Here is a 27892-nt window from a genome sequence, read left to right on the forward strand (position 1 = left end):
TAACATCATCTAGTAGCAGAAGTAACTGTAACAAAAACATAGTTTATAAATGCTTCTTTGATGATGTGTTAGGCAATTCCCAAGTATAAACAAGGTGACAAGTTTGAATTGTGAAAACCAAGATGTTACTGATGAAATTTCTAGAAAAATAATGTATTGAGAAAAGAACAATGATCTGCATTACGCAAACATTTTCACAGATCTTAATAAAATGTGTTCACCAGTACTAATCCAGCACTGATGGGAAGAAAGAAATACTAGTTGGTAAATCCAAATTCTCCACTTATTACAGGTTGTAGTAGCACCAATCAGGCAGAAATGGTCCATAAGATGCTTACTGGACCGAGACTGCATATTGTCTAGGACCAAGCAATGTTTACAGTGTTAATTTCATGCTCACTTTAAAAATCCTTAAAATTACTTACTTGAATTCAAAAACACTTTAGAATAAAACAAAGGTGACTTTCCTACTGAACACAAGGGTCCTGACTAACTTTTAAGGCATATGCTCCATCTAATATTATTAGATCATTTTTTTAAATATGAGGTTAGTGTGAGTGTCATCCCTATACTCAGTCTAAGCTATGGAAGGGGATTGTAAACTCTAAAGTTGAGGATTAGTTCAAGTCACGGTGATTTTAGTGGGCACTGATGTTTTAAGACTGCAAAAGCAGCAGATGTCCTGATCTGACTATTTAAACAAAAATTACTTTAAAAAATTATTTGAAAAATTATACCTATGTCAATCCACTTTTTAAAATGAAGACTACTTTCAAATACCCAGGAGAGGTAATAATAAATAGTTATTAACATTTTCATGTACTTTCCTTGAGCTAATGTGTTTCTTATGTAAAGAGGTTTCTAAAAAGATTTAATTAAACTTCTGATTTTGAGATAATTGGAGATTATCATGCAGCTACATAAAATAACAGGGAGAGATCCTGTGCAGACTTCACCAGTTTCCCCAAATGTTAATATCTGAAAAGCTATGGTACAAAATCCTAGCCAAGCTGTGGCACTGATACACTCAAGATACAAAATTACATCACAGGCGGCTCTTCTGATAGCCTTTTACATTCACATTGCAAAAGAAACACCTTAACTAATGTTCTCTTAGAAATCTCTGAACTTGTATATGCTGCTGCTAAGTCACTTCAGTTGTGTCCGACTCTGTGCGACCCCATAGAAAGCAGCCCACCAGGCTCAGCCATCCTTGGGATTCTCCAGGCAAGAACACTGGAGTGGGTTGCCATTTCCAAAACATGACACTTCAATTTATATAAAAATAATGAGAATGTATCTATAATGTTTCCATATAAATTTACAAAAAACATGGTGGTTTTATGGTCTTCTCCTATGTCTGTCCATGTTGAAATCAGCATTTAAAAAAAAAATGATGTATATATTTATAATAATTACAGGTTATCATACTAATTAAGTAATACTAATTAATTAATTAATGCACTGGTCATAACAAACACCCTCTTCCAACAACACAAGAGAAGACTCTTTACATGGACATCACCAGATGGTCAACACCAAAATCAGATTGATTATATTCTTTGCAGCCAAAGATGGAGAAGCTCTATACAGTCAGCGAAAACAAGACCAGGAGCTGACTGTGGCTCAGACCATGAACTCTTATTACCAAATTCAGACTTAAACTGAAGAAAGTAGGGAAAACCACTAGATCATTCAGCTATGACCCAAATCAAATCCGTTATGATTATACAGTGGAAGTGAGAAATAGATTTAAGGGCCTAGATCTGATAGATAGAGTGCCTGATGAACTATGGAATGAGGTACGTGACATTGTACAGGAGACAGGGATCAAGACCATCCCCATGGAAAAGAAATGCAAAAAAGCAAAATGGCTGTCTGGGGAGGCTTTACAAATAGCTGTGAAAAGAAGAGAAGCAAAAAGCAAAGGAGAAAAGGAAAGATATAAATATCTGAATGCAGAGTTCCACAGAATAGCAAGAAGAGATAAGAAAGCCTTCTTTAGCGATCAATGCAAAAAGATAGAGGAAAACAAAAGAATGGAAAAGACTAGGGATCTCTTCAAGAAAATCAGAGATACAAAAGGAACATTTCATGCAAAGATGAGCTTGATAAAGGACAGAAATGGTATGGACCTAACAGAAGCAGAGATATTAAGAAGAGATGGCAAGAATACACAGAAGAACTGTACAAAAAAGATCTTCACGACTTAGATAATCACGATGGTGTGATCACTCACCTAGAGCCAGACATCCTGGAATGTGAAGTCAAGTGGGCCTTAGAAAGCATCACTATGAACAAAGCTAGTGGAGGTGATGGAATTCCAGTTGAGCTATTTCAAATCCTGCAAGATGATGCTGTGAAAGTGCTGCACTCAATATGCCAGCAAATTTGCAAAACTCAGCAGTGGCCACAGGACTGGAAAAGGGCAGTTTTCAATCCAATCTTGAAGAAAGGCAATGTCAAAGAATGCTCAAACTACCGCACAATTGCACTCATCTCACAGGCTAGTAAAGTAATGCTCAAAATTCTCCAAGCCAGGTTTCAGCAATATGTGAACCATGAACTTCCTGATGTTCAAGCTGGTTTTAGAAAAGGCAGAGGAACCAGAGATCAAATTGCCAACATCCGCTGGATCATAGAAAAAGCAAGAGAGTTCCAAAAAAACATCTATTTCTGCTTTATTGACTATGCCAAAGCCTTTGACTGTGTGGATCACAATAAACTGTGGAAAATTCTGAAAGAGATGGGAATACCAGACTACCTGATCTGCCTCTTGAGAAATTTGTATGCAGGTAAGGCAGCAACAGCTAGAACTGCACACGGAACAACAGACTGGTTCCAAATAGGAAAAGGAGTTCGTCAAGGCTGTATATTGTCACCCTGTTTCTTTAACTTATATGCAGAGTACATCATGAGAAACGCTGGACTGGAAGAAACACAAGCTGGAATCAAGACTGCCGGGAGAAATATCAATAACCTCAGATATGCAGATGATACCACCCTTATGGCAGAAAGTGAAGAGGAATTCAAAAGCCTCTTGATGAAACTGAAAATGGAGAGTGAAAAAGTTGGCTTAAAGCTCAACATTCAGAAAACGAAGATCATGGCATCCGGTCCCATCACTTCACGGGAAATAGATGGGGAAACAGGGTCAGACTTTATTTTTCTGGGCTCCAAAATCACTACAGATGGTGACTGCAGCCATGAAATTAAAAGACGCTTACTCCTTGGAAGGAAAGTTATGACCAACCTAGACAGCATATTCAAAAGCAGAGACATTACTTTGCCAACAAAGGTCCGTCTAGTCAAGGCTATGGTTTTTCCTGTGGTCATGTATGGATGTGAGAGTTGGACCGTGAAGAAAGCTGAGTGCCGAAGAATTGATGCTTTTGAACTGTGGTGTTGGAGAAGACTCTTGAGAGTCCCTTGGACTGCAAGGACATCCAACCAGTCCATTCTGAAGGAGATCAGCCCTGGGATTTCTTTGGAAGGAAAGATGCAAAGCTGAAACTCCAGTACTTTGGCGACCTCATGAGAAGTGTTGACTCATTGGAAAAGACTCTGATGCTGGGAGGGATTGGGGGCAGGAGGAGAAGGGGACAACAGAGGATGAGATGGCTGGATGGCATCACTGACTTGATGGATGTGAGTCTGAGTGAACTCTGGGAGTTGGTGATGGACAGGGAGGCCTGGCGTGCTGTGATTCATGGGGTCGCAAAGAGTCAGACACGACTGAGCGACTGATCTGATCTGATCTGATACTAATTAAATAAAAGTGATAATTAGATTGCTTATTACTGTATTTAAGTACATATACCATATTCTTATATTTACATAAAATTATTTATAAATAAAATATTCATAGCAGTTAATTATATGCCATGATAGATATATGACAGAGGATAGGATGGCAGATTGGAACTTATAAGTTATTTAACACAACAAACATTTCATTGGGGTGGGTAAGATAAGTATATGATAAAATTGTGACTTTATGTGGAATGGAGAAAAATTATAAAGTAAATAACTATTTATATAATTGTTTGAAAATTATCCTCTATGTTAGAGACTTTCACATTTAAAAATTCTTTAGGGAGTTAATTAAAATAGAAAAAGTCATCACCACAAATATATGATCAAGAGATTTAATTTTTGGCTTTGCATATTTATTTTGACATTTTTAACTGCATTTTAAAATATGAGGAAACAAAATATCATTTCATATTTAAAGCAAAGAGTTCATTTTTTTTTCAGTAGGTCTCTTAGAGTAAAATCTTTCATCATAAGTAAAATGGTATAGTATTAAAATGTCATCACCATTAAGATATTTACAAATTTATGAAATGAAGTATCTCCATACTTATGAAGAACTTGACTTTATAAGTCAGAGAGTATATAAGAAAATAGATCATGATTTGTTATTAAAAATATTGCTTTAACAAATTACTTGGGGGCACAAATAAAATTACAGCTGAATGAAATGAAAGTGTTAGTCACTCAGATGTGTCTGACTCTTTGCCACCCCGGGGACTGTTGCCTACCAGCCTCCTCTGTCCATGGGATTCTCCAGGTAAGAATACTGGAGTGGACTGTCAGTCCCTTCTCCAGGGCATCTTCCTGATCCTGGAAATGAACCTGCATCTCCTGCATTGCAGGCAGATTCTTTACAATCTGAGCCACCAGGGAAGCCCCTGAATTATATAAAGCATATGAATTAAAAAGGCTTTACTATATGGTAGTGTGAAAAAATAAAACTATTTCTGAAACAGAAATAATTTTTAATATCAAAAGCCAAAAGCAGAACATCCTGCATGAAAATATCTCATGAAATGTACAGAATAGTCTCCCAGGATATATATATATATATATATATATATATATATATACATACACTTTTATTTTAGGTACAATACTTAGATGATAAGCATTAATTGAAGGACAAACATATGCTGTTGGAGTACAGTCAAAAGGCAAGTCACTGATGTGACATGTTGTCTAGTAGGAAAGAATAATATGGTGATTTTTTCAATGTTATACACACACACAAACACACACACACACAAACACACACACACACACATACATTATTAGATCTATGTAAATGCAGTATTTAAGTAAGAAGGTTAAGTCCAGATTAAGTCTATTGGAATGAGGCAGGCAAGAGGATATTTAAAGGGACAGGGGTTAGAGGGTGTGGAGAAAAGGGAACCCTCTTACACTGTTGGTGGGAATGCAACTAGTACAGCCACTATGGAGACCAGTGTGGACATTCCTTAAAAAACTGGAAATAGAACTGCCTTATGACCCAGCAATCCCACTGCTGGGCATACACACTGAGGAAACCAGAAGGGAAAGAGACACGTGTACCCCAATGTTCATCGCAGCACTGTTTATAATAGCCAGGACATGGAAGCAACCTAGATGTCCATCAGCAGATGAATGGATAAGAAAGCTGTGGTACATATATACACAATGGAGTATTACTCAGCCATTAAAAAGAATACATTTGAATCAGTTCTAATGAGGTGGATGAAACTGGAGCCTATTATACAGAGTGAAGTAAGCCAGAAAGAAAAACACCAATACAGTATACTAATGCATATATATGGAATTTAGAAAGATGGTAACAATAACCCTGTATGCGAGATAGCAAAAGAGACACTGATGTATAGAACAGTCTTTTGGACTCTGTGGGAGAGGGAGAGGGTGGGAAGATTTGGGAGAATGGCATTGAAACATGTATAATATCATATATGAAACGAGTCACCAGTCCAGGTCTGATGCACGATACTGGATGCTTGGGGCTGGCGCACTGGGACAACCCAGAGGGATGGTACAGGGAGGGAGGAGGGAGGAGGGTTCAGGATGGGGAACACGTATATACCTGTGGTGGATTCATGTTGATATATGGCAAAACCAATACAATATTGTAAAGTTAAAAAATAAAATTAAATTAAAAAATAAAGGGACAGGAGTGAGGATAGAGACTATAGAGCTTTTATAAAGGTTTCCAACAAGAGGAAATAGATATTTGGTCATGAAATATAAGATAGAGTATAAAGCAAAGTAGAGCACGGAAGGCATTCCAAAGGAGAAGGGATGGCGTGGATAAAGACACAGAGTCTTGGTACCTGAGAGAAATTGCACTGTTGAATTTAAAGAAGTAGAAAGTGATCAGATAAGGACTTCCTGGTGACTCAGTGGCAAAGAATCTGACTGTTAATACAGAAGACACCAGTTAGATCCCTGGGTAGGGAAGATCCCCTGGAGAAGGAAATGGCAACCCATTCCAGTATTCTTAAATCCCATGGACAGAGGAGCCTGGCAGGCTACAGTCCACAGGGTTGGAAAGAGTCAGACATGACTTAGCTACTGAGCATGCATGCACAAAGTGATCAGACACTTAATCTCTGAATTTGCCAAGGACTTGAAATTTATCCTTAAGACATATTATTTAAAAATGTGATTCTTATACCCATAGGGCTTCAGTGAAGATGCCTCAGTGCCAAGTGGACAGGAATCATGGGGCTGCTAGCGGCAGCTGGAAAAACACTAGCTTGGTGCCTCAAGACACAGAAATAAATAACCTACTGTGACTATTGCCTACTGATCTCAGAGTCTGTGTGCTTCCTCCTAGGACTGGCTAAGGATATACAATAAAGAAGTGCAGTCACACCCCTGTTTCAATTAGACTTTTAAATAACGCCATCTATTTAAATATGCATGTTTCTGAAAATTTAGCATTAGATCCTTTTGAATATCAAAAAAATTGTAATTGAATGTATCCATGCACCCATGGTTTCTGTCCTGGGGACAATAGCATACAAGGAGTTAGGCTTCTCTTCTGACTACTTCACCTATCATCCCCAAAGCAAGTGTGCACACACACACTTTTACAACCACCAGACTTTTTCTTAGACAGCTGCAAACTGAACAGTACCTTTGTGCTGCCTACTGCTAATTGCCATTCTAATCGCCTAGTGCACAATGGCAGTTTTTTGTGCTCAAGATTATCCAGACAATCAAGGAAACCCACCTTCAGTCAGTAGATTACAAACAGTAAAGACAATATCAAAGAAATATTTGGGACCATATTTGAGATGGCATAACTGACTTGTGAAATCCTGTTTTATGTTTTTGGTTCTGATATGTCTATCTCATATGAACAAGAAAGTATCAATCTATGACATAATCTATAAGGGGGAGGCAGTTTCAAGCGTCAGAAACTCTACAATAGATGCTAGATCTCCATTTACAGATTAGCATTCATCTGTTTAGAAAACAACTGTCATAGGCTATAGTTTATCACAGAATGATTTACACTTGTCAGTCACACACAACATCTGCATTTGAGAAAGTTTATTACTCCAGCAATACTGTGAAGAATATATTTGGTGATGAGTTGAGTATATTTGAATCAATTATCTCTCAAGCTTACTTGGCTTATAATTAATTATACCTCCTGCTGTGACTTTATTATTTAACAGATTTGCTGTGGAAAACTGTAATTCTTTAAACTTATTCTTTTTTTGTTCTCAACTTTTTGGAAATGTTAACTATATGAAAACTCAAGGAAAATGGAGGGAAAAAAATTGTCTTTCAAGCATTTACCAATTGCCCCCCTCTAGCCTTTAAAACAGCTTCCAGTGGAATTCAAAGGAAGACTTGTAGTCCTAGCAGAATTCCAGCCTTATTCAAAGCCAATTTTCTTCTTGGTTCACTGGCAGGTGGGTCCTCAAAATCACTAAAAAATCCCATAGTATTCCCATAATGATGAAACAACTCTCTCACTCTCTCAGATAGCATTTCTATGTCTCCTTTCAGCTGGAATTTCCAACACCTCTCTCTCAACTTTTCATCTTCAGCTGACTGTTAAGTGTTAGTCACTCAGTCGTGTCCTATTCTTTGTGACCCCATCGACTGTAGCCCACCAGGCTCCTCTGTCCATGGGATTTTCCAGGCAAGAATACAGGAATGAGTAGCCATTTCCTTCTTCAAGGGATCTTCTTGACCCAGGGATCGAACCCGGTTCTCCTGAACTGCAGGCAGATTCTTAACCATCTGAACCACCACAGAAATCCTTAGCTGACTGCCTTGACTTTAAAAATAAATGAAAAAACAGAAGCAATTATAGAACATCATCAACACCCAATCAAATCTACCACTCCCTCTGCTTAAAACTCATATACTCCATCTCCTTATTATATCAGATTAACTATCCCTACACTTCTCCAAGACCAATCCTCTATTCATACTCCAAATCCCTTCTCTTCCCATATCAAAGATTTGTACCTACAGTTATCCATACTGACTCAGCAATTTTCCATTCTCTACTGGTACAACCATATCAGCTGAAATATCTCCTACCTTAAAAGAAACTTTTTTGACTTATAGTTCTCTATTTCAGCTACCAACATACTTTTCTATTCCCCTTTAGAGAGTATCCCCTCATAAAAATTATCTGCACTTGCTGCCTTTTCTTTCTCACTTTACATTCATTTTTAACCCATCAAAAATAGAATTTCAACCAACCATTCCCATAAAACCCTTTTTTTAGTCCAAACAAATGACCTCCGGTCCTAACCAATGTTTAATTCTCAATCTTCATTTAACTTAAGCCCAGCAGCTGCAGCTGGCATGGTTGAGCCCTCCCAGCCTGTCCTCCTTTTTCACCTACAGATCCTTCTTCCTGATGTCATCACATAAGAGTAACTTAGGGCTCAGCAGCCAGACTATATCTCTCCTCATCATCACTTTTCAGGTAAACTGATTAAATCTCATAGCTTGAAATATCTTCTATAAACAGATTACTTCTGATTTTAATTTGCTAGCCCTAATGCCTCCACTGAATTCCAGGTTCAGATATTTGACTGGCTACTCAATATCTTAATTTATATGTCAAATAGTAAATAGTGAAAGTCGCTCAGTCATGCCCACCTCTTTGCGACCCCATGGACTGGGGCCTGCCAGGCTTCTCTGTCTGTGGAATTCTCCAGGTAAGAATACTGGAGTGGGTAGCCATTCCCTTCTCCAGGAAATCTTCCCAACATAGGGATCAAACCCAGGGCAGGTGGATTCATCAGCAGAGAATAAACTGAATAAAACCAAAGCAAATCCAAACTCCTTCAAGGACCTACAAGGCTTTACATGATCTAACAACCACCAAAATCTCGGGGTTTTCCTAAAAATATCCCTCGCCTACCATTCTGCATCTCTCTTGCCTACCTTTGAACACACCAAGCCCATTCCCCCACATGGACTTCACAATGCATTCTCCTCTCTGTTCACTCACCCCCCAGGGCTTCATATTGTACTTTACTTCATTCAAGTCTCTGTTTAAGTACTACCTCTTCAGAAATGGTTATCTTGACCACATTAAAAAAACAACTACAGTCAACATAACATTGAACACTTCTGCTGCTGCTAAGTCGCCTCAGTCGTGTCCAACTCTGTGCGACCCCATAGAAGGCAGCTCACTAGGCTCCTCTGTCCCTGGGATTCTCCAGGCAAGAATACTGGAGTGTGTTGCCATTTCCTTCTCCAATGCATGAAAGTGAAAAGTGAAAGTGAAGTCACTCAGTCGTGCCCGACTCCTAGCGACCCCATGGACTGGAGCCTACTAGGATCCTCCATCCATGGGATTTTCCAGGCAAGAGTACTGGAGTGGGGTGCCATCGCCTTCTCCCTTGAACACTTCTAGCTGACTTTATTCTTCCTCATGGTACTTGCTACTATTTGGGAATTTTATTTTGTATTGTTTTCCTTCCCTATAGAGAGGGCTCAGAGAGTTGGGGTCTTTTCTGTTTTTTTTTTTTTTTTTTCTGCTTCCTTTCCAGGGTTGAGGAATATTGTGTACATAATAAGTACTCAAAAAATATTGTTAATTAATTTAGCTAATTCAGCACCTATGTGTGCCAGACTTATTTTTAATACATGATTCTAAGCAGATTACTTTATCATCAACATATGTGTACACAGCCCCCTACTCCTAACATTCATTTTTAAAAAGCATGGACATTTAGTGTTTATTTTATACACTATATTAGTCAATTTTAGTTGTGCTGTGATTATGAACTGTAGTTAAGAGCAAAAAATCAAGACATTCAATAGTCTATGACTAACTTGTTTAAAATTTTGGATTTTAGATGTCTGTACACACATGTATACAAACATGTACATAATAAGAAAACCCAAGACAAACATCTAGTGTACACTGATATAAACTAGTTAACATCTACAGACCAATATAATTCATAAACACATCCAACACAAGAATCAGATTTCTACTTTCTGCAGGATGTTAATAAATCCTTCACGAAGAGTGGATAAAAGGACCAAGCCTCCCTGTGACTTATTCCCAGTTTCTCTGAATTTCCTAGCTTTATGCACAAATGACTGCAAAGGTTTACATTTCTTAAGGCAAACTTCTAGCTACAACCAGTTTTTTTTTTTTCTAAATACTGAAATAATCAGCACAGCAGGGAAATAAGCCAATCATTGGGAAGCAAAAAAGGAGAGAAAACCAAAGCTCTGCCCCCAGCAGACACAGACCCAGATCTTCCCCAGCCTCAGAACTTTAATCCCTCTTGTATTGAAAAAAAAAAAATGAGTGGAGAAAAGAGAAGGGAAGGGGAGGGGAAAAAGAAAGATTGCAAACAAACAAACAAATGTTTCTCTCCTGCCTCAATGAGAAACATTCTTAGGTCTTCACCATCTGTATTCACAGATGACTATCTAACTTAGACAACAGAGTATTTGGTTCTGAGTGGGGTTCTTAACTTTTGTATTGCCTATGTGTTAATATTTTATACCTGGTATGCCTGTGGCAAGTGGAGTCTATATAATAAGACTTTTAAAAAAAACATAGAGATAACTTTCTCTTAGCTCTTTGCAGAAAGTGATTAGCAAGAATTAAAAAAAAATTAAATCCATGACTTTTTAAATTTTTGGCTATCCTCTTTTAAATATAACAGAGTGCAAACTGCCAAATGTACAGCTGAGACCTATGAGAGAGACAGACAGATAAAGAGACGGATGGAAAGAGAGAGGACAAAGAAAAGAAGTCAGAGAAGAATAAAGGCAGCCAGTCAAATCTTTGATACGCTGATGATGGAAGAATGATACTAACGTTTTGTTTAAGTCAGTGTGAATCCTGAAGGAGGTTGTATTATTGCTTACTGTTTGAGAAAATAATGGTTAAAAAAAAGTTTCATTTCTCTAAAATATACACTATATAAATGTACTATTAATATATGTTGATGGGGGTTTGAGAATGATAAGAGATAAAAATGAAATATTTAAATAAACAATTAAAATGATAACACGCCCTACTCGACAAAGAGAAACCCACAGCTTGGAAGGAGTCATGATGCTGCTGCCAAGTCTCTTGTCGTGTCCGACTCTGTGCGACCCCAGAGACAGCAGCCCACCAGGCTCCCCCGTCCCTGGGATTCTCCAGGCAAGAACACTGGAGTGGGTTGCCACTTCCTTCTCCAATGCATGAAAGTGAAAAGTGAAAGTGGAGTCGCTCAGTCATGTCTGACTGTTCGCGACCCCATGGACTGCAGCCCACCAGGCTCCTCCGTCCATGGGATTTTCCAGGCAAGAGTGGGGTGCCATTGCCTTCTCTGAAGGAGTCATGCCTTGGATGCCAAAGAAAAAGCTATCCTAGTTCCATCCCCTAACTACCACGAGTTGCTGTCACTATCCTTTATCTCCTTTATCCCTCAAGACTAGAAAGTGTTTGACATACTTAGACACAAATTTGTTGAATGGATAAGCAAATGAATTAATACATTTATGTTTTTCTAAGGGTCTCAGAGTATAATTTGAGCATAAAGGGTCTTAAATTCTAAGGGATTAGTGAATATTTTTATTTTCTATTAAGAACACAAACTGCAAATAGGATTCATTACAAAAATGTAAAACCATCATTAACAATGATTATAATATAGAATTTGCAAAGGCACACTCAACAAAATATCTCCTAAAGATGAAATCAAAGGAAAAATAGGTAAGTCATCACTGTTTTAAAATATAAAATGCACATTTATGTGCAAATCTACCTACAGATTATGATAAATAAGTGAAGAATGAAGAGAGGAAGCCTTGAGCAAGGGGACACTCAAGAGAACTGATTTTAGACTGCTGCAGTTAAGAAGGGGCTTTTACACTGTGAACTGAAAAATAAATAGGAGCTGGCCAAACAAAGTGAATACTCCAGATGGAGGGAAAAGTGTACACAGAGGCCCCAAAGTGAGAAAAGCACCAGAGTGGCGAGAGATTAATGAACGAGAGGAAGAGTAAGTGAGGATGAGACTAGAGCCAGGTCCTTCAAAAATCTCGTAAGGCATGCTACGGTTTTGGGTTTGTTTTTCTTTTAAGTCTCTTGTAAGTGCACTGAAGTGCTTCAAGGTCAAAGAAATTTGAGAAATGAAGTACTATTGTGTAGCACTTACTTGAAGGTTCAAAATGCACATTAGCTAATTAAAGATTCCAAGCATTTCAACTAAAAAGAAATGTGTTGAGCTTGATTTAATTCGGGGTTTTCCAAATTTACTGGAGCACCACACATTCTTCATGTGATACACATTGTTATCCTCCTGAACCTTCCTCCCTGGTGGATCATTTCCTGAAGTAGTCACCTGGAACAATCTGTTGTGACAAACCTGAACGCCAATGTTACTTCATGAACAAAGTGAAATAACATTTCCTGTATCTGGGAATAAAAGGACATAAAATATTCAAAAAGTATTACTTCGTAGAGATAATTGGTTTCATTTTTACTCAGTTGAACAATTATTTGATAGTCTATTTTCTGGCAGGCTCTGCACTACTGTGCTAAGCAATGAGGTTACAAGGTGCACAAGACCTATACCCTAATTTGAAACCCTTAGAAAAACATAAACGTATTAATTCACTTCCTTATTCATTCAATAAATTTGTGTCTAAGTAAGTCAAGCACTCTTCTAGTCTTGAGGGATAAAGGAGAACCAAGACAAGGGTATCTTTGCTTTGCTGCAACTCATATTCTTGCTTGGTGTGAAAGTGAAAAGAGAAAGTGAAAGTTGCTCATTCATGTCCAACTCTTTGTGACCCCATGGACTATACAGTCCATGGAATTTTCAGGCTAGAACACTGGAGTGGGTAGCCATTCCCTTCTTCAGGGGATCTTCCCAACCCAGGGATCGAACGCAGGTCTCCCACATTGCAGGCAGATTCTTTACCAGCTGAGCCACCAGAGAAACCCAAGAATACTGAAGTGGGTAGCCTGTCCCTTCTCCAGCAAATCTTCCCGACCCATGAATTGAACCGGGATCTCTTGCATTGCAGGCGGATTCTTTACCAGCTGAGCTAAAAAGTAAACTAAATAACACAATCCAAAAACTAGTATAGTAAATTACATATTAACATGAAAGAGAGCAGAGAGTGGAGGTAGATAATTAAATAAGAGCATTTAACACAGGACAGCAGGTAGGAAAGAGAAACTGGTTTTGAGAAATAATTTGCAAGGAATATAAAGAGAAACTGCAGTGGTTAGACGGATATATGTTCAGGTTTATATGATACATAAATTTGAGATCAACATAGATGCTGATGTGGAACAAGCCATGGAACAAGCCATAAGATAATAATAATTAATTCTTATTATGTGCCAGGAACTGTTCTAAGAACTTTACATATTTTTAATACTTCAAATCTCTCAGGAGTTCTATGAGGTAGGCTCTTTAATCATCATTTTAGAGACGGATGTGGGTACTAGAATATTTGAAATTATGTGTGTGGCTGGCATTATATTTCTTTTGAACAATGTTCTTCTTTATGCTTCTCAGAAGGACTATTGGGTTTCTATGTTGCACACTTATTTTGTGCATCCTTCACATATAATTCCCCATTTTTCCCCTACTGACCCCACTGGCCAGCAGCCTGGCAGCACAGCAGTCTCCAGGACCAAGCGGTCAGCAAGGAGAGCAGCACTGAGGCTTCTCTCGCCACCTCTAGGACCTGAATGTGCTCGTCCCTTCATTTTATCACTAAGCTCTCCAAATTATCTTCTTTTCCAGGAAATCTTAGATACTTCAATCCTGGAGAGGGCTGGAAAAAGAGAGATGGGCTATTTCCGATAATCTTTCAGATAAAACCACACAAGCGAGTCAATGAGCCATGGCAGAAACCAGGAGAAAAAGCTTCATGTCAAGCAAAGCCCAGGCCAGATTAGTTTAAGGCAACACTTCTTAATAACATTTTGTCAGAGGGAAAACATCAGGGCAGATGCTAGTCCAGGCTGGGCTCCAAACAACAAACACTAAGGCCTGATACCCTTACCCATAGTCACTGTCACAACATCAATGGTCACGCAGAATAGAAAGAGATAGGAGATGCAGAGAACTAAGTAGGCCCTCTCCTGCCTGAGCTGATCTAGGCAGTGTTACAGCAAACAGCTTAGCCATTAACCCGAGAAAGTGTCACCTGAATCCATTATTGGGGAAAGCTGATTTAGAATTAACATCCTGAGACTAAAATGCTGTCTTCCCGTCACAACAAAGCACCATAAAATATTCTAAGAAACAGATGTAATGGTCCCAGATTTAGACTGCGAAAGAGTCAGGGTAGTCAATCCAATAACTATTGAATAAAATGCCTTCGGCACCTCAAACTCCTAAAAATAATAAGTAGAGGGACTCTGCTTATTCTGCATTGAGGGAGACAAAGTAGTCCACATAAAACAAATCTTCACAGAAACTCTCTTTAAGATAAAGAGTTAACAGAAAACTTTAACTTAATCTCCAACATTTAAAAATTTAACATTTTAACAAAAATACTTTGAAATAATGTTTTACTTTTTCCTGGTGCCTAAAAAGACACTTTTGAATATGACTTAAAGTTTCTTTTGTTTTTTTTTAATGACTCATGTTCATTATGATCAATTATTATACTCCACTGCAGTCTAATGATGCCCAGAGGGACAATTACAGACAGTGGAACTGTTTGCTGCCGCACCTGAGTGCCCTTGCATAGCTGTGCTCACAGTGCTGGTTTCTGACTTTGATGGGCTTTCTATCGCTACCAATGCTCTTGGCCGTGATTTCTCAATACTGTTAGATTTTGATCACCACTGGTCATTTCCACAAATGTTCCTAATTTGGAGTTTCTACCAAGAAAACATTTTCATGTGTTTTTAAAGAATAGTGAGACCACAACAAAAATTTACAGCAATAATGACACGCATTGGGCTCACAAAAAAATATTGCAATTACTTGCCTTCAAGCCTCTAAATATGCTTCAGAGGAATAGGTTGGCTAGTTAATCTGCCCACAAGAAGACTGTAACAGTGCTGTGGCAATGATGGTGACAGAGGCGATTATCACAACTATAAACCAGACACAGGGAAAAGTGAGAGGCTCATTGTTGTTCAGTTGCTCAGTCATATCTGATGCGTTGCAACCCAATGAACTGCAGCACGTCAGGCTTCCCTGTCCTTTACCATATCCTGAAGTCAGTGAGACCATCGAACCATCTCATCCTCTGTTATCTCCTTCTCCTCCTGCCTTCTATCTTTCCCAGCATCAGGGTCTTTTCTAACAAGTCGGCTCTTCGCATTAGGTGGCCAAAGTATTGGAGCTTCAGCTTTAGCATCAGTCCTTCCAATGAATATTCAGGACTGATTTCCTTTAGGATAGACTGGTTTGATCTCCTTGCAGTCTAAGGGACTCTCAAGAGTCTTCATCAGCACCACAGTTTAAAAGTATCAATTCTTCAGTGCACAGCCTTCTTTATGGTCCAATACTCATATCCATACATGACTACTGGAAAATGACAGTTTTCACTATACAGACCTTTGTCGGCAAAGTAATATCTCTGCTTTTTAACATGCTGTCTAGGTTTGTCATAGCTTTTCTTCCAAGGGGCAAGTGTCTTTTAATTTCATGGCTGCAGTCACCATCTGCAGTGATTTTGGAGCCCAAGAAAATAAAGTCTGTCACTGTTTCCATTGTTTCCCAATCTATCTGCCATGAAACAATGGGACCAGATGCCATATTCTTAGCTTTTTGAATACTGAGTTTTAAGCCAGCTTTTTCAATCTCCTCTTTCAACTTCATCAAGAGGCTCTTTAGTTCCCTTTTGCTCTCTGCCATAAGGGTGGTGTCATCTGCATCCCTAAGGTTACTGATATTTCTCCTGGCAATCCTAACTCCAGCTTGTGCTTCATCAGCCCAATGTTTCTCATGATGTACTCTGCATATAAATTAAATAATTAGGGTGACAATATACAGCCTTGACATACTCCTTTCCTAATTTGGAACCAATCCATTGTTCCATGTCCGGTTCTAACTGTTGCTTCTTGACCTGCATACAAGTTTCTCAGGGGGCAGGTAAGGTGGTCTGGTATTTCCATCTCTTGAAGATTTTTCCACAGCTGGTTGTGATCCACACAGTCAAAGGCTTTAACATAGTCAATGAAGGAGAAGCAGATGTTTTTCTGGAATTCTCTTGCTTTTTTTACGAGCCAGTGGATGTTGGCAATTTGATCTTTAGTTCCTCTTCCTTTTCTAAATCCAGTTTGTACATCTGGAAGTTCTTGGTTTGCGTACTGTTGAATTCTAGCTTGGAAGGACTTTGAGCATTACTTTGCTAGCCTGTGAAATGAGTGCAATTTTGTGGTAGTTTGAATTTTCTTTAGGATTGCTTTTCTTTGGGATTGGAATGAAAACAGACCTTTTCCAGTCCTGTGGCCACTGCTGAGTTTTCCAAATTTGCTGGCATATTGAGTGCAGCACTTTAAAAGCATCATCTTTTAGGATTTGAAATAGTTCAGGTGAAATGCCATCACTTCCACTAGGTTTGTTCATAGTGACTCTTCCTAAGGCCCACTTGACTTCACTCCAGGACATCTGGCTCTAGGTGAGTGATCACCACCATGGTTATCCAGGTCAATAAGATCTTTTTTGTATAATTCTTCTATGTATTCTTACCACCTCTTCTTAATATCTTCTGCTAGGTCCATACCATTTCTGTCTTTTATTGTGCCCATCTTTGTATGAAATGGGCTTCCCTTATGGCTCAGTTGGTAAAGAATCCGCCTGTAATGCAGGAGGCCTGGTTTAATCCCTGGGTTGGGAAGATCCCCTGGAGCAGGGAAAGGCTATCCACTCCAGTATTCTGGCCTGGAGAATTCCATATACTGTATAGTTGATGGGGTCACAAAGAGTGGACAGGACTGAGTGACTTTCACTTTCACTTTTTGCAAGAAATATTACCTTGGTATCACTAATTTTCTTGAAGAAATCTCTAGTCTTTCCCATTCTATTGTTTTCCTCTATTTCTTTGCATTGATCACTTAGGAAGGCTTTTTTATTTCTCTTTGCTATTCTTTGGAACTCTGCATTCAGATGGGTATGTCTTTCCTTTTCTCCTTTGCCTTTCACTTCTCTTTTTTCTCAGCTATTTGTTAAGGCCTCCTCAGACAACCACTTTGCTTTTTTGCATTTCTTTTTCTTGAAGATGGTCTGTCCTCTAGCATTTAGTCTGTCACTAAATCTTTACAGTCACACAAAGGAGATACAACTAGAATCTTATTTTATAGATAAGAAAATTAAACTTAGAAATGTTAACTAACCTGGTTTTGGTTACATGCTAAGTGGTGGAAATAGTATTTGAACCCAGCAGACCTCTACCCATTCTGTATAATTCCTCCAAAAGTCAATAACTACATTTATATATTTTTAAAGAAATTACTTAAAACCTAGATGCAATTAAAATAAAAAGCTACCGAATCTTAACTCTGTCCATTTCTTCAGTGAATGTTAATTTTGATTTATTTAACTTGATCTTAAAAGGCACTTATTTTATTGATTCATTGGCTACTTAAAATGAAAGAGATGCTAACATAATTCTGCTGAGTGACAGTATCACACAAGTTTAGGTCGATAAAATTATGACTGCTAATGCAAAGAAAGTTGAATTACAATGTTGTGTTCAAACTGTGATGTCTTATTATCATATCTGACTCAGTATCTAATTTACTACTTAATTTTAGAGGTTTTATAGAATCTGAAACTCTCTCAACCTGAGGCCCATCTCAGAGTCCACAGATAGCCCTGGTGGCCCAGAGATTTTTATCAATCCCAAACTTTTGTTCGCTTAGTCTGCACAATAACTTCAAAAATATAAAGTAATTGCAGACAAGAAATTAGCCTCTAATTAAAATAAATAAATTTAAATTTAAAAAATAAAAAGGAAATTCACATCTAAAATTCATTCCCATTTTGTGAAATGAAAAAAAAAATGGGAATATTTCATATAAAATGTGGGCTTCTGACTTACTCAAAGAACTGGAAGATGTGGCTTCACGGGTCACATTCTCACATGGTAATCATTATCAGGAGCTTGGAATGGCAGCTCCTTCAGACAGGACCTATTTGTTCCGGGTTGCCAAGACTGCCACCTGCTCTGCTTCCCTCAGCAGTGACTGAAGTATGGCTGGTTTGTGACTTGAGACCTGCTTTCACCTTTAGTAAACATCTGAAAGTACAACTCTAAACTCTTCATAATATTCTACATATAGTACTTCATGCATTTCCAATGATGTTATTTTATATAGTTTAAACAACTACTCTGTGACACATAAATATTATTATTATTATTATGAGCTCTTCATATATGAAACTCATATTCAAGTGTTAAACAGCCTGCTTTGAGATCAGAGAGACAAAGGTCATTTAACTCTAAAATCACCGATGTCAAATCTTTTATATCTATACTATAATTAGTATTTATTATTAACATCATCATTGTGGCTGGAAGTATCATTGACAGCTTTCTTCAGTGAACAGAGTTCTAAAGAGTAGGTGTGCTGTGCTGTGCTCAGTCGTGTCTGCCTCTTTGCGACCCCATGGACGTAGCCTGCCAGGCTCCTCCGTTAATGGGGATTCTCCAAGCAAGAATACTGGAGTGGGTTGTCATTTCCTCCTCCAGGGGATCTTCCTGACTCAGGAATTGAACCCAGGTCTCCCACATTGCAGGCAGATTCTTTACTGTCTGAGCCACCAGGGAAGTCCAAAGAATAGGTAACCCTACCAAACTGATACTCTGCAGTGTCACTTTCATGGTAAGAAAATTTGATGTTGAAAAGTTTAAGAGACAGATAGTGCTTTACTTAAATTGTAATCTATAGGAAACAATAAATTATTAACTTTACTTCCACATTTAATATATAACAAATAAATCACTAAATTCAAAAAATTAACAAGTTATTACTATCTTTTTCAAATGCAAAACGGTGGTAAGTGAAACAGAGAAAAATGAGGCAGGGACAGAAGATAGGAAATGGCAAAAGATGGGAGGAGACACTGTATATCAGGTGGTTAGAGAACAAAGTTCAATAAGGTACGCAAGGCACCTAATGCCTTTAAATTGAATGACCCTTCATAAAGGCTACCACTCTAATCATCATGCACTTCCCTGCTGGCTCAGTTGTAAAGATCCACCTGCACTGCAGGAGACCCAGGTATGATCCCTGGGTTGGGAAGATCCCCTGGAGAAGGAAATGGCTACCCACTCCAGTACTTTTGCCTGGGAAATCTCACAGATGAAGAAGCCAGGCTGACCACAGTCTGTCCATAGAGTTGTAAAGAGTCAGATGCTACTGAGCACACATACACACACACTAACAGGTAGAGGGTTTTTTTAGCGGTAATAAAATTTTTCTAGAATTGATTATGGTCATGGTTGCACAGCTCTGTGGCTAGACTCAAGGCACTGAAACTGCACACTTTAAGTAGGTTCATGGTATGTGGACTCTAGTATTCTTGCCTGGAGAATTCCATGGACAGAGGAGACTGGCAGACTACAGTTCATGGGGTCACAAAGAGTCAGACATGACTGAATGACTAACACTTTCTTTTCACTTTCATAATCTTCATGATCATCATCGCTTACAGAGACCAGGTGACCCATTAGAGAGTTAGTTGGCCTCATTTGCCATCTCTACACAATGCTAAGAATAGGCATATCTCTTAGAAAAGTTGGCTGTTACGCCGTTTTGTTTCCAAAAGAATTAACAGAAAATGTCAACTATAAGTTCTCTTGAGTTTTACTAATTCTTCTGGCAGAGAGAAGTTTGAAATGCTACTCGAGAAAAGGTCTAATCTTGGGGAGATATTTTAAGCTGGAAAGAGACAATGAAAGAAATCCTGATGCTGATGGCTTATCTTACTAACAGTGAAAGAAAAAGAAGATAGAGTGAAGACCAAATAGAGAAATCTCACCATCACAAAATGTGGATGGGAAATTCAGAAGTTAGAGAAAAATACATCTGATCACTGATCCAAATGAATGGCAGTAGGGGAGACCCTCAAAAAATAAATAATTTTTATGTTGCTGATAAATATGTGTCCTTCCAAAATTTTAAGAGATATCTATACTTTCTGAAAATAACTGGCTTGCTATAACATGGGTTATTTATCAGCAGCATTACACTAAGGAAATCATTCAGCTAGGAAACCATGAAATACCTCTTCATAACTTCAAAACTGCTAGTCCATAACCTGGAAAAGAGACATGCTTAAACAAGTTGTTTTGGTACACACAGATAAAAACAGAAAAATTGATTTTTTTTTCACATTGCACCTGATTGTTTAAAAAGGTCATAAGAAAAAATAAATAAATAAAAAGGTCATAAGAAAAACCGAGATATTATCATTGACTTGAGAAAATTCCCAGACTTAAATGAACAACCATTGAATAGGGACTTTCAGACCATTTTCACAAGCATGTACCCATATCTGAAGTTTAAAAAGCTGCTTCTAGAGGCATGCTCGATATTTTCAAATTTAAGGTAAATTACCAAGAACAGTCCTATGTTAGAGTGAGTTTGCATTTAAGAAGGTCAGTGTTATGAGTAAGACCTAAATACTCAAGATATTTTCAGGATATCCCTGTGTACTTAAATTTTAGACTTGTGGGAATAAACGAGGCAGATAATACCAAGCACAAAGTTTATACAAAGACTGTAAATCCTTACTCCAGTGCTGTGCTCTGCATCAATAGAAACCTTTCTGCAAAGCTGAATAATCTCATAAACCGTGTGAGAGAAGTTATATTTCTACCATTCAAACTCAAATCCAGACAGATTAGATTGATATAGCAACTTTCTTAATCTCTTGTACAAAAGAGAATTAGTCTGTCTGCATTTTGAATCTGACTCTACCTTCTTTGAAATAGTACATTTAACCAGTTTCCTTAATCAAGGTGAAATAAGGAAGAGTTACTAAAAAGAAGAGAAAAATACTATAAAAGAAGAAAACAGAAAGAATTTTTATGAGACATCCAGCATTATTAAAAATAATTCTGTGAAATTTTAATATTCTTAATGATAGGCTGCATAAGTTATTGTTTACTTTTAATTGCCTGATTACCTTTGGAATAGCTAGCTGTTTGCTAAATTGATGTCCAAAATTGTCTTTAAATCATCTGTGATTTGCTTTTTATATTGAACAGGACAGGTATTTGTCTAAAACAATACTGTACTACTTCAATTTTAAAAAATACTAAATGTTCTGAAACCTATCCTAAGAAATTAAACTTATACTTTCTTTAAGGGTTTTGTGCTAAATATTAATAAAATATATGAAAACTATTGTCTCCTTAAAGATAGGACATAGGGTATATACTTATGAACTCTATTTTAAAAAATCACTCAATAAATTTATGCATAAATTGATCAGAAAAAAGTTTATTTTGCTTAAAAAAAAACTTTGATGTTAACCTTAATTTACCTAAGCAATTTACAAAAACGTGTAAACTTTTTTGACTGTATGCTTTATCAGTAGTAACTTTTTAGCACACTCCTCCATGTACGTATTTACTTTTCAGCATAAATATATGCCACGTTAGTAATGTGTTAATAAATACACAAAAAGAAACTAATTTTAAAATAAAGATAAAATAGTCAATATCTGGTTAAACTTAAAACCACTTTGATATGTGATTTTAATGCTCATCCTGGCTATAATAGCTCTCTAAAATAGATATATCTATGTGATATTACATAGATATAAATGAAAGAAAATCAATGGCTATCTTTATTAAATTATAAAACTTATTTCTTCCAACTCATTCCACTATCTACCATCTTTCATGAAATATGAGTTATATATCTCATTTTCCCTGAAGTTAGTCAAGTGGTTTTGCCAATTAACCACAAGGTGATTCATTTATATTTATAATTATAACCAATGGGTTTAAGATAAACTAAAATTGGGACAATTTTAGAAGCTTGGCAAAAAATGCTCTAAGATACATGTGTATGCACATCAAACTTTCTTTATGACTGAAATTATGTGTGGTAATAAAAGCACAAAGACGGAAATTTTTTCTTGCTATTTTGCCCCAAATGATTTCCCCATAGCTAAACTTTCTTTGAAAGCAGCTATTTCAAATTAGTTGTTAAAATGTCACCTATACCCTGAAGGGAGTTATTTTTTATATTTGTTTATTCCCTAACTTCTGATAAGCATATGTGCAGAAATTTCAAGCATATATATCAATGTATCCTATATGAAGCTAAAACTTTTTCATATACCTGTTTTTAACAGCAGTTGAACACATTTACCTTCTTCATGCTGTTTTTCTGTGTTACTGTGGCCACTTTTTTTTTTTTGTGGCCACTTTTATTACTAAAAAAAGAGCAATCATTTCACTTGATGGTCTGTGGCTTTTTGTTCTTTGCTTTTCAAAAAAAAATCACAGAATAGTATATGACTTTAAAGTTTTCTTAAAAAAAAAATTAGAGATTTGCATTCATGTCCTGGATGCATAGCTTTTAAATATCCTGCTAGTCATCATGATGTCATATACTCATTAATTAATATATCAAAGTACAGAGTACAAAGCGAAGTCACTCAGTCGTGTCCGACTCTTTGCGATCCCACAAACTGTAGCCTACCAGGCTCCTCCGTCCATGGAATTTTCCAGGCAAGAGTACTGGAATGGGTTGCCATTCATTTCCTTCTCCAAGGGATCTTCCCAACCCAGGGATTGAACCTGGGTCACCCACATTGCAGGCAGACTCTTTACTGTCTGAGCTACCAGGGAAGACTAATTAATATATCAATGCAAAGTAATTCTTAAATTAAGATTTATCATTAATAACTGATTTAGTCATGATGTAATATAAAAATGGGCTTCCCTGGTGGCTCAGCGGTAAAGAATATGCCTATCATGCAAAAGATGCATCCAGGAGATGCAGGTTCGATCCCTGGGTCAGGAAGATCCCCTGGAGAAGGAAATGGCAACCCATTCCACTATTCTTCCATGGGAAATCCTGGGTCAGAAAGATCCCCTGGAGAAGGAAATGGCAACCCATTCCACTATTCTTGCATGGGAAATCCTATAGACAGAGTAGCCTGGCAAGCTACAGTCCATGGGGTTGCAAAAGAGTTGGACATAATAAATGCAATTCACTATATTAACAAATTAAAAAAGAAACACCACATAAGATATCACAGAATATTTAAGATCCAAATATCCACTCTCGGCAGAGATGGTCCCCACAAATTTCCTTCCACATTCTAACTTGTGGAAAGGACCTAGAAAGAAGTAAAAGACCAAATAATACTATAGTGTCTATACTAAAGGCTATTTTATTCTATGTAGTTAGGACCCTAAAAGATCAAACTAGATTCACTTTTATTTCTGAAAGGAACTTTAATAACTCAAGATAAGAGTAGAGCGTCTTCCTGCCTAATAGTTGTCACATTACAAACTCATGCTGACAGAAATATGATTACATTACTTTTGTACCTAAATGTAAGGTTCTAGGGAAAAAAAAAAAAGAGCATTAGCTCTACTATGCTATCTCCTTTGAGATTCATATCTTATCTTTGAAGGAAATACTCAAGAAAGAAACTATTTTCATCTAGTGCTTTCGTAAAGGTTAAGATATAATAATTGTTTAAGCTCCACAAATGTGCAGTTGTCTTTGAAATTTTATCAAGTGCATTTACATAGTGCCAGACACATATGCAAAAAATAGAATTTAAAACTGGAACCATTAAATGATATCCATTATTTCTCATTCCAGAAACTTCTGAAACTTATAGGGGACAGATTTATCAAGAAGTTCTCTTTACCAACTAAAGAAAGAACAAGCCAGTCTCTGTTGTGAACTGTCATTAGCAATTTAGCAGAGCTAGAAGGCAGTTCAGCCGAGTAGACAGAAAATTAAAACATGGGCAGCTCCTGATTGGAAATTTATTCATAGCAGGTAATGAAATAGCACAGTCAGGATCTCTGGTATTACTCAGAGTGAGAGATTTAATTCTGGTAACTCTGATGATGGCACTTGAATCAGAAATTATAAGTGGTGACAGGTTGTGACATATAGACAGGATGAAATGAGCATCAGCAACATATCTCTGTAGAAACTGATTCGACATAAGATCAACTTTTCCAAACAGTAAATATGATAATTTCAAAAATTATTCCAATTTCTCAAAAATTATTCCAAGTTTTCAAAAAAGAGGCTTATTAGGATCATAGGTTAACCATTAACCCTTTTTATATCTACTTTTTAATGGAGTATAATATTTATCAACACATTGATATATGGAGTATATTATCTCCATATACTCACAGATAAGGGGTGAAAAATGCCCTGTCTTTTAAAACATGAAGTATAAATATAATTGCTGATTTCACCTGGATAATAAACAAACTAAAAATTATAAACAAGTCACTATCCTAAGTATATAGTAATAGCAAAAGTTTGCATTTTCCTGTGATCATATGGATGAAACATGTAGCTCATCTGGTAAAGAATCTGCCTGCAATGCAGGAGACCCTGGTTCGATTCCTGGGTCAGGAAGATACTCTGGAAAAGGGATAGGCTACCCACTCTGATATTCTTGGGCTTCCCTCATGGCTCAGTGGGTAAAGAGTCCACCTGCAATAATCGAGACCTGGGTTTGAACTCTGGGTTGGGAAGATCCCCTGGAGAACGGAATGCCTACCCACTCCAGTATTCTGGCCTGGAGAATTCCATGGACTGTATAGTCCATGGTGTCACAAAGAGTCGGACACGACTGAGCGACTTTCCCTTCCTTACATTCATGAAAAGAATACTCATTAAGTACAGCCACATACAAACAATGTTATTTGCATTTATAAATAATAATCATTAATATTCTGGATTTCCTATGCCTTTTTATATTTTCTAATTAACAAAAATGACATTATTACTTTTATATTGATTGTATTTTTTTTGAAAATTAACTATTTCAGACAAACTCTCTACCACAGAAATATAGCTGAGAAAAACAATAATATTTTCACATAGACAGTTATTTTAATATATCTCTTTTGAATTTGTGAAATGGCATATTTACTGTGTATTGATAAAATGTGTTAGATGTGGAAATTTGTGAAATTTTACCATAAAATTCTGATACTTCTAACAGTGAAATTAAAGGATACACTCCCCCAAATCTGTAACTGTTTGGACAATAACTTGCAGCAGAAATGATGCTGTGTCTGCTTCCAGACCTAGACCATAACAAGGAAAAGAGGAGAGATGTCACACTGACCTATGCCCCAACTGCAAATCTAAAAGTAAAATAATCAACTGCCCTTATCTGGAGTCACTGCATTGTGGGCAGGCTTGTTAAGCAGAAGTAAACAACCAAAAGAGCAAAGGACTTTAATCATGAATGCTGATTATTAAAACAGTTTTCACATGACACCAAAACAATGTTATATTACATATGCTATAACTAATGAGATGGGGCTTCCCTGGTGGCGTGGACAATAAAGAATCTGCCTGCAATGCAGGGGACCAGGGTTTGAACCCTGAGGTGGGAAGATCCCCTGGAGAAGGGAATGGCAACCCACTCCAGTATCCTTGCCTGCAGAATTCCCTGGACAGAGGAGCCTGGCGGGCTACAGTCCATTGGTTTGCAAGACTCCAACATGACTGAGTGACTAACACTTTCCAACTAGTCAGAATAGAAGGAAGAGAATGTAAAACTATACAAGAGACATAAGAGATGTGGGTTTGATCTCTGGGTCAGGAAGATACCCTGTAGGAGAGCATGGAAACCTACTCCAATATTCTTGCCTGGAGAATCCAAAGGACAGAGCAGCCTGGCGGGCTATAGTCCATAGGGTCACAAAGAGTCGAACATGACTGAAGCAACTTAGCATGCATGCATTGAGAAAATAATTCAAAGATAAGAATCCTGGAATCTTTAGCATGTTATAAATTGACAAACCTAAATATTACATCATGAGAAATGCTGGGCTGGAAGAAGCACAAGCTGGAATTAAGATTGCCGGGAGAAATATCAACCACCTCAGATATGCAGATGACACCACCCTTATGGCAGAAAGTGAAGAGGAACTAAAAAGCCTCTTAATGATAGTGAAAGTGGAGAGTGAAAAAGTTGGCTTAAAGCTCAACATTCAGAAAACGAAGATCATGGCATCTGGTCCCATCACTTCATGGCAAATAGATGGGGAAACAGTGGCAGACTTTATTTTGGGGGGCTCCAAAATCACTGCAGATGGTGATGGTAGCCATGAAATTAAAAGACGCTTACTTCTTGGAAGGAAAGTTATGACCAACCTACATAGCATATTCAAAAGCAGAGACTTACTTTGCCAACAAAGGTCCGTCTAGTCAAGGTTATGGTTTTTCCTGTGGTCATGTATGGATGTGAGAGTTGGACTGTGAAGAAGGCTGAGCGCCGAAGAATTAATGCTTTTGAACTGTGGTGTTGGAGAAGACTCTTGAGAGTCCCTTGGGCTGCAAGGAGATCCAACCAGTCCATTCTGAAGGAGATCAGCCCCGGGATTTCTTTGGAAGGAATGATGCTAAAGCTGAAACTCCAGTACTTTGGCCACCTCATGCGAAGAGTTGACTCACTGGAAAAGACTCTGATGCTGGGAGGGATTGGGGGCAGGAGGAGGACGGGACGACAGAGGATGAGATGGCTGGATGGCATCACTAACTCGATGGACGTGAGTCTAAGTGAACTCCGGGAGTTGGTGATGGACAGGGAGGCCTGGCATGCTGCGATTCATGGGATCCCAAAGAGTTGGACACGACTGAGCGACTGAACTGAACTGAAATATTATAGAATTATTTGTGTGAATTTGTATTTAGCTTTTTAAAAATTTGGCTTTGTAGGATTTATCTATGTTGTTTAATGATGTTGTAACTAAAAGCATAAATCTATATAGAAAATACTAATACTATAAAAATTAGAGGATTTAACATTTGAAATAAACAAAATATTTGAATTATAGAAATATATTTTGAATGGAACTATATTTACAAAAGTCTAAGCCTACATGACGTAACAAAACCAAAAAAAAAATCATAAGAAAAAAAATAACAAACTAAAATCATATATTATATTTACCAAAAGTAAGCACTTGATAAAGATAATAGTTAATTCAATGAAGAAGAAAATAAGTATTAAATTAAGGTTTAAATATGTCTTAATTTCAATACCAGAAAAGTTTTAAAGACAGTTATGTATAATTCCTTTTCCTTAAAAAACCGGATAACTTTAAATGGACTTTGAGAGCTCAAGATACAGAAAAAATACAGTATAATACATATTTTAATAAAATAAAGTATCATTACATAGAAATCCACCTACTGAATGTATTTCTTTTCAAGATTCAGTTCCACACCAAAATTGTTTCAAAACATAAAAACTTAAAAATTTAGTGTACTTCTCTGATAAGACACAGTTCTACAGGATAGAGTCAACACTTATTCATCCAAATATGAAACGGAAAGCTTCATTAGTTGTATTTCTCGTTCACATTCTACTTTTAAAATATTTACTCAATAATGAAATTAAGAGTTGTATCATAGAATTAA

At 37.3% G+C, this 27892-nt stretch overlaps 1 protein-coding gene and 1 pseudogene across 1 annotated transcript in view; both read right to left on the bottom strand.

Moving 5' to 3' along the window:
• Nucleotides 1-27068, bottom strand: part of LOC132345462 (large ribosomal subunit protein uL18-like) — a 41736-nt pseudogene extending 14668 nt beyond the window's left edge.
• The window catches only part of GBE1 (1,4-alpha-glucan branching enzyme 1), a 310897-nt gene that overhangs the window by 121085 nt on the left and 161920 nt on the right, over nt 1-27892 (bottom strand).

The sequence above is a fragment of the Bos taurus genome, chromosome 1, assembly GCF_002263795.3.
Source record: "Bos taurus isolate L1 Dominette 01449 registration number 42190680 breed Hereford chromosome 1, ARS-UCD2.0, whole genome shotgun sequence".
Classification (NCBI taxonomy): domain Eukaryota; kingdom Metazoa; phylum Chordata; class Mammalia; order Artiodactyla; family Bovidae; genus Bos; species Bos taurus.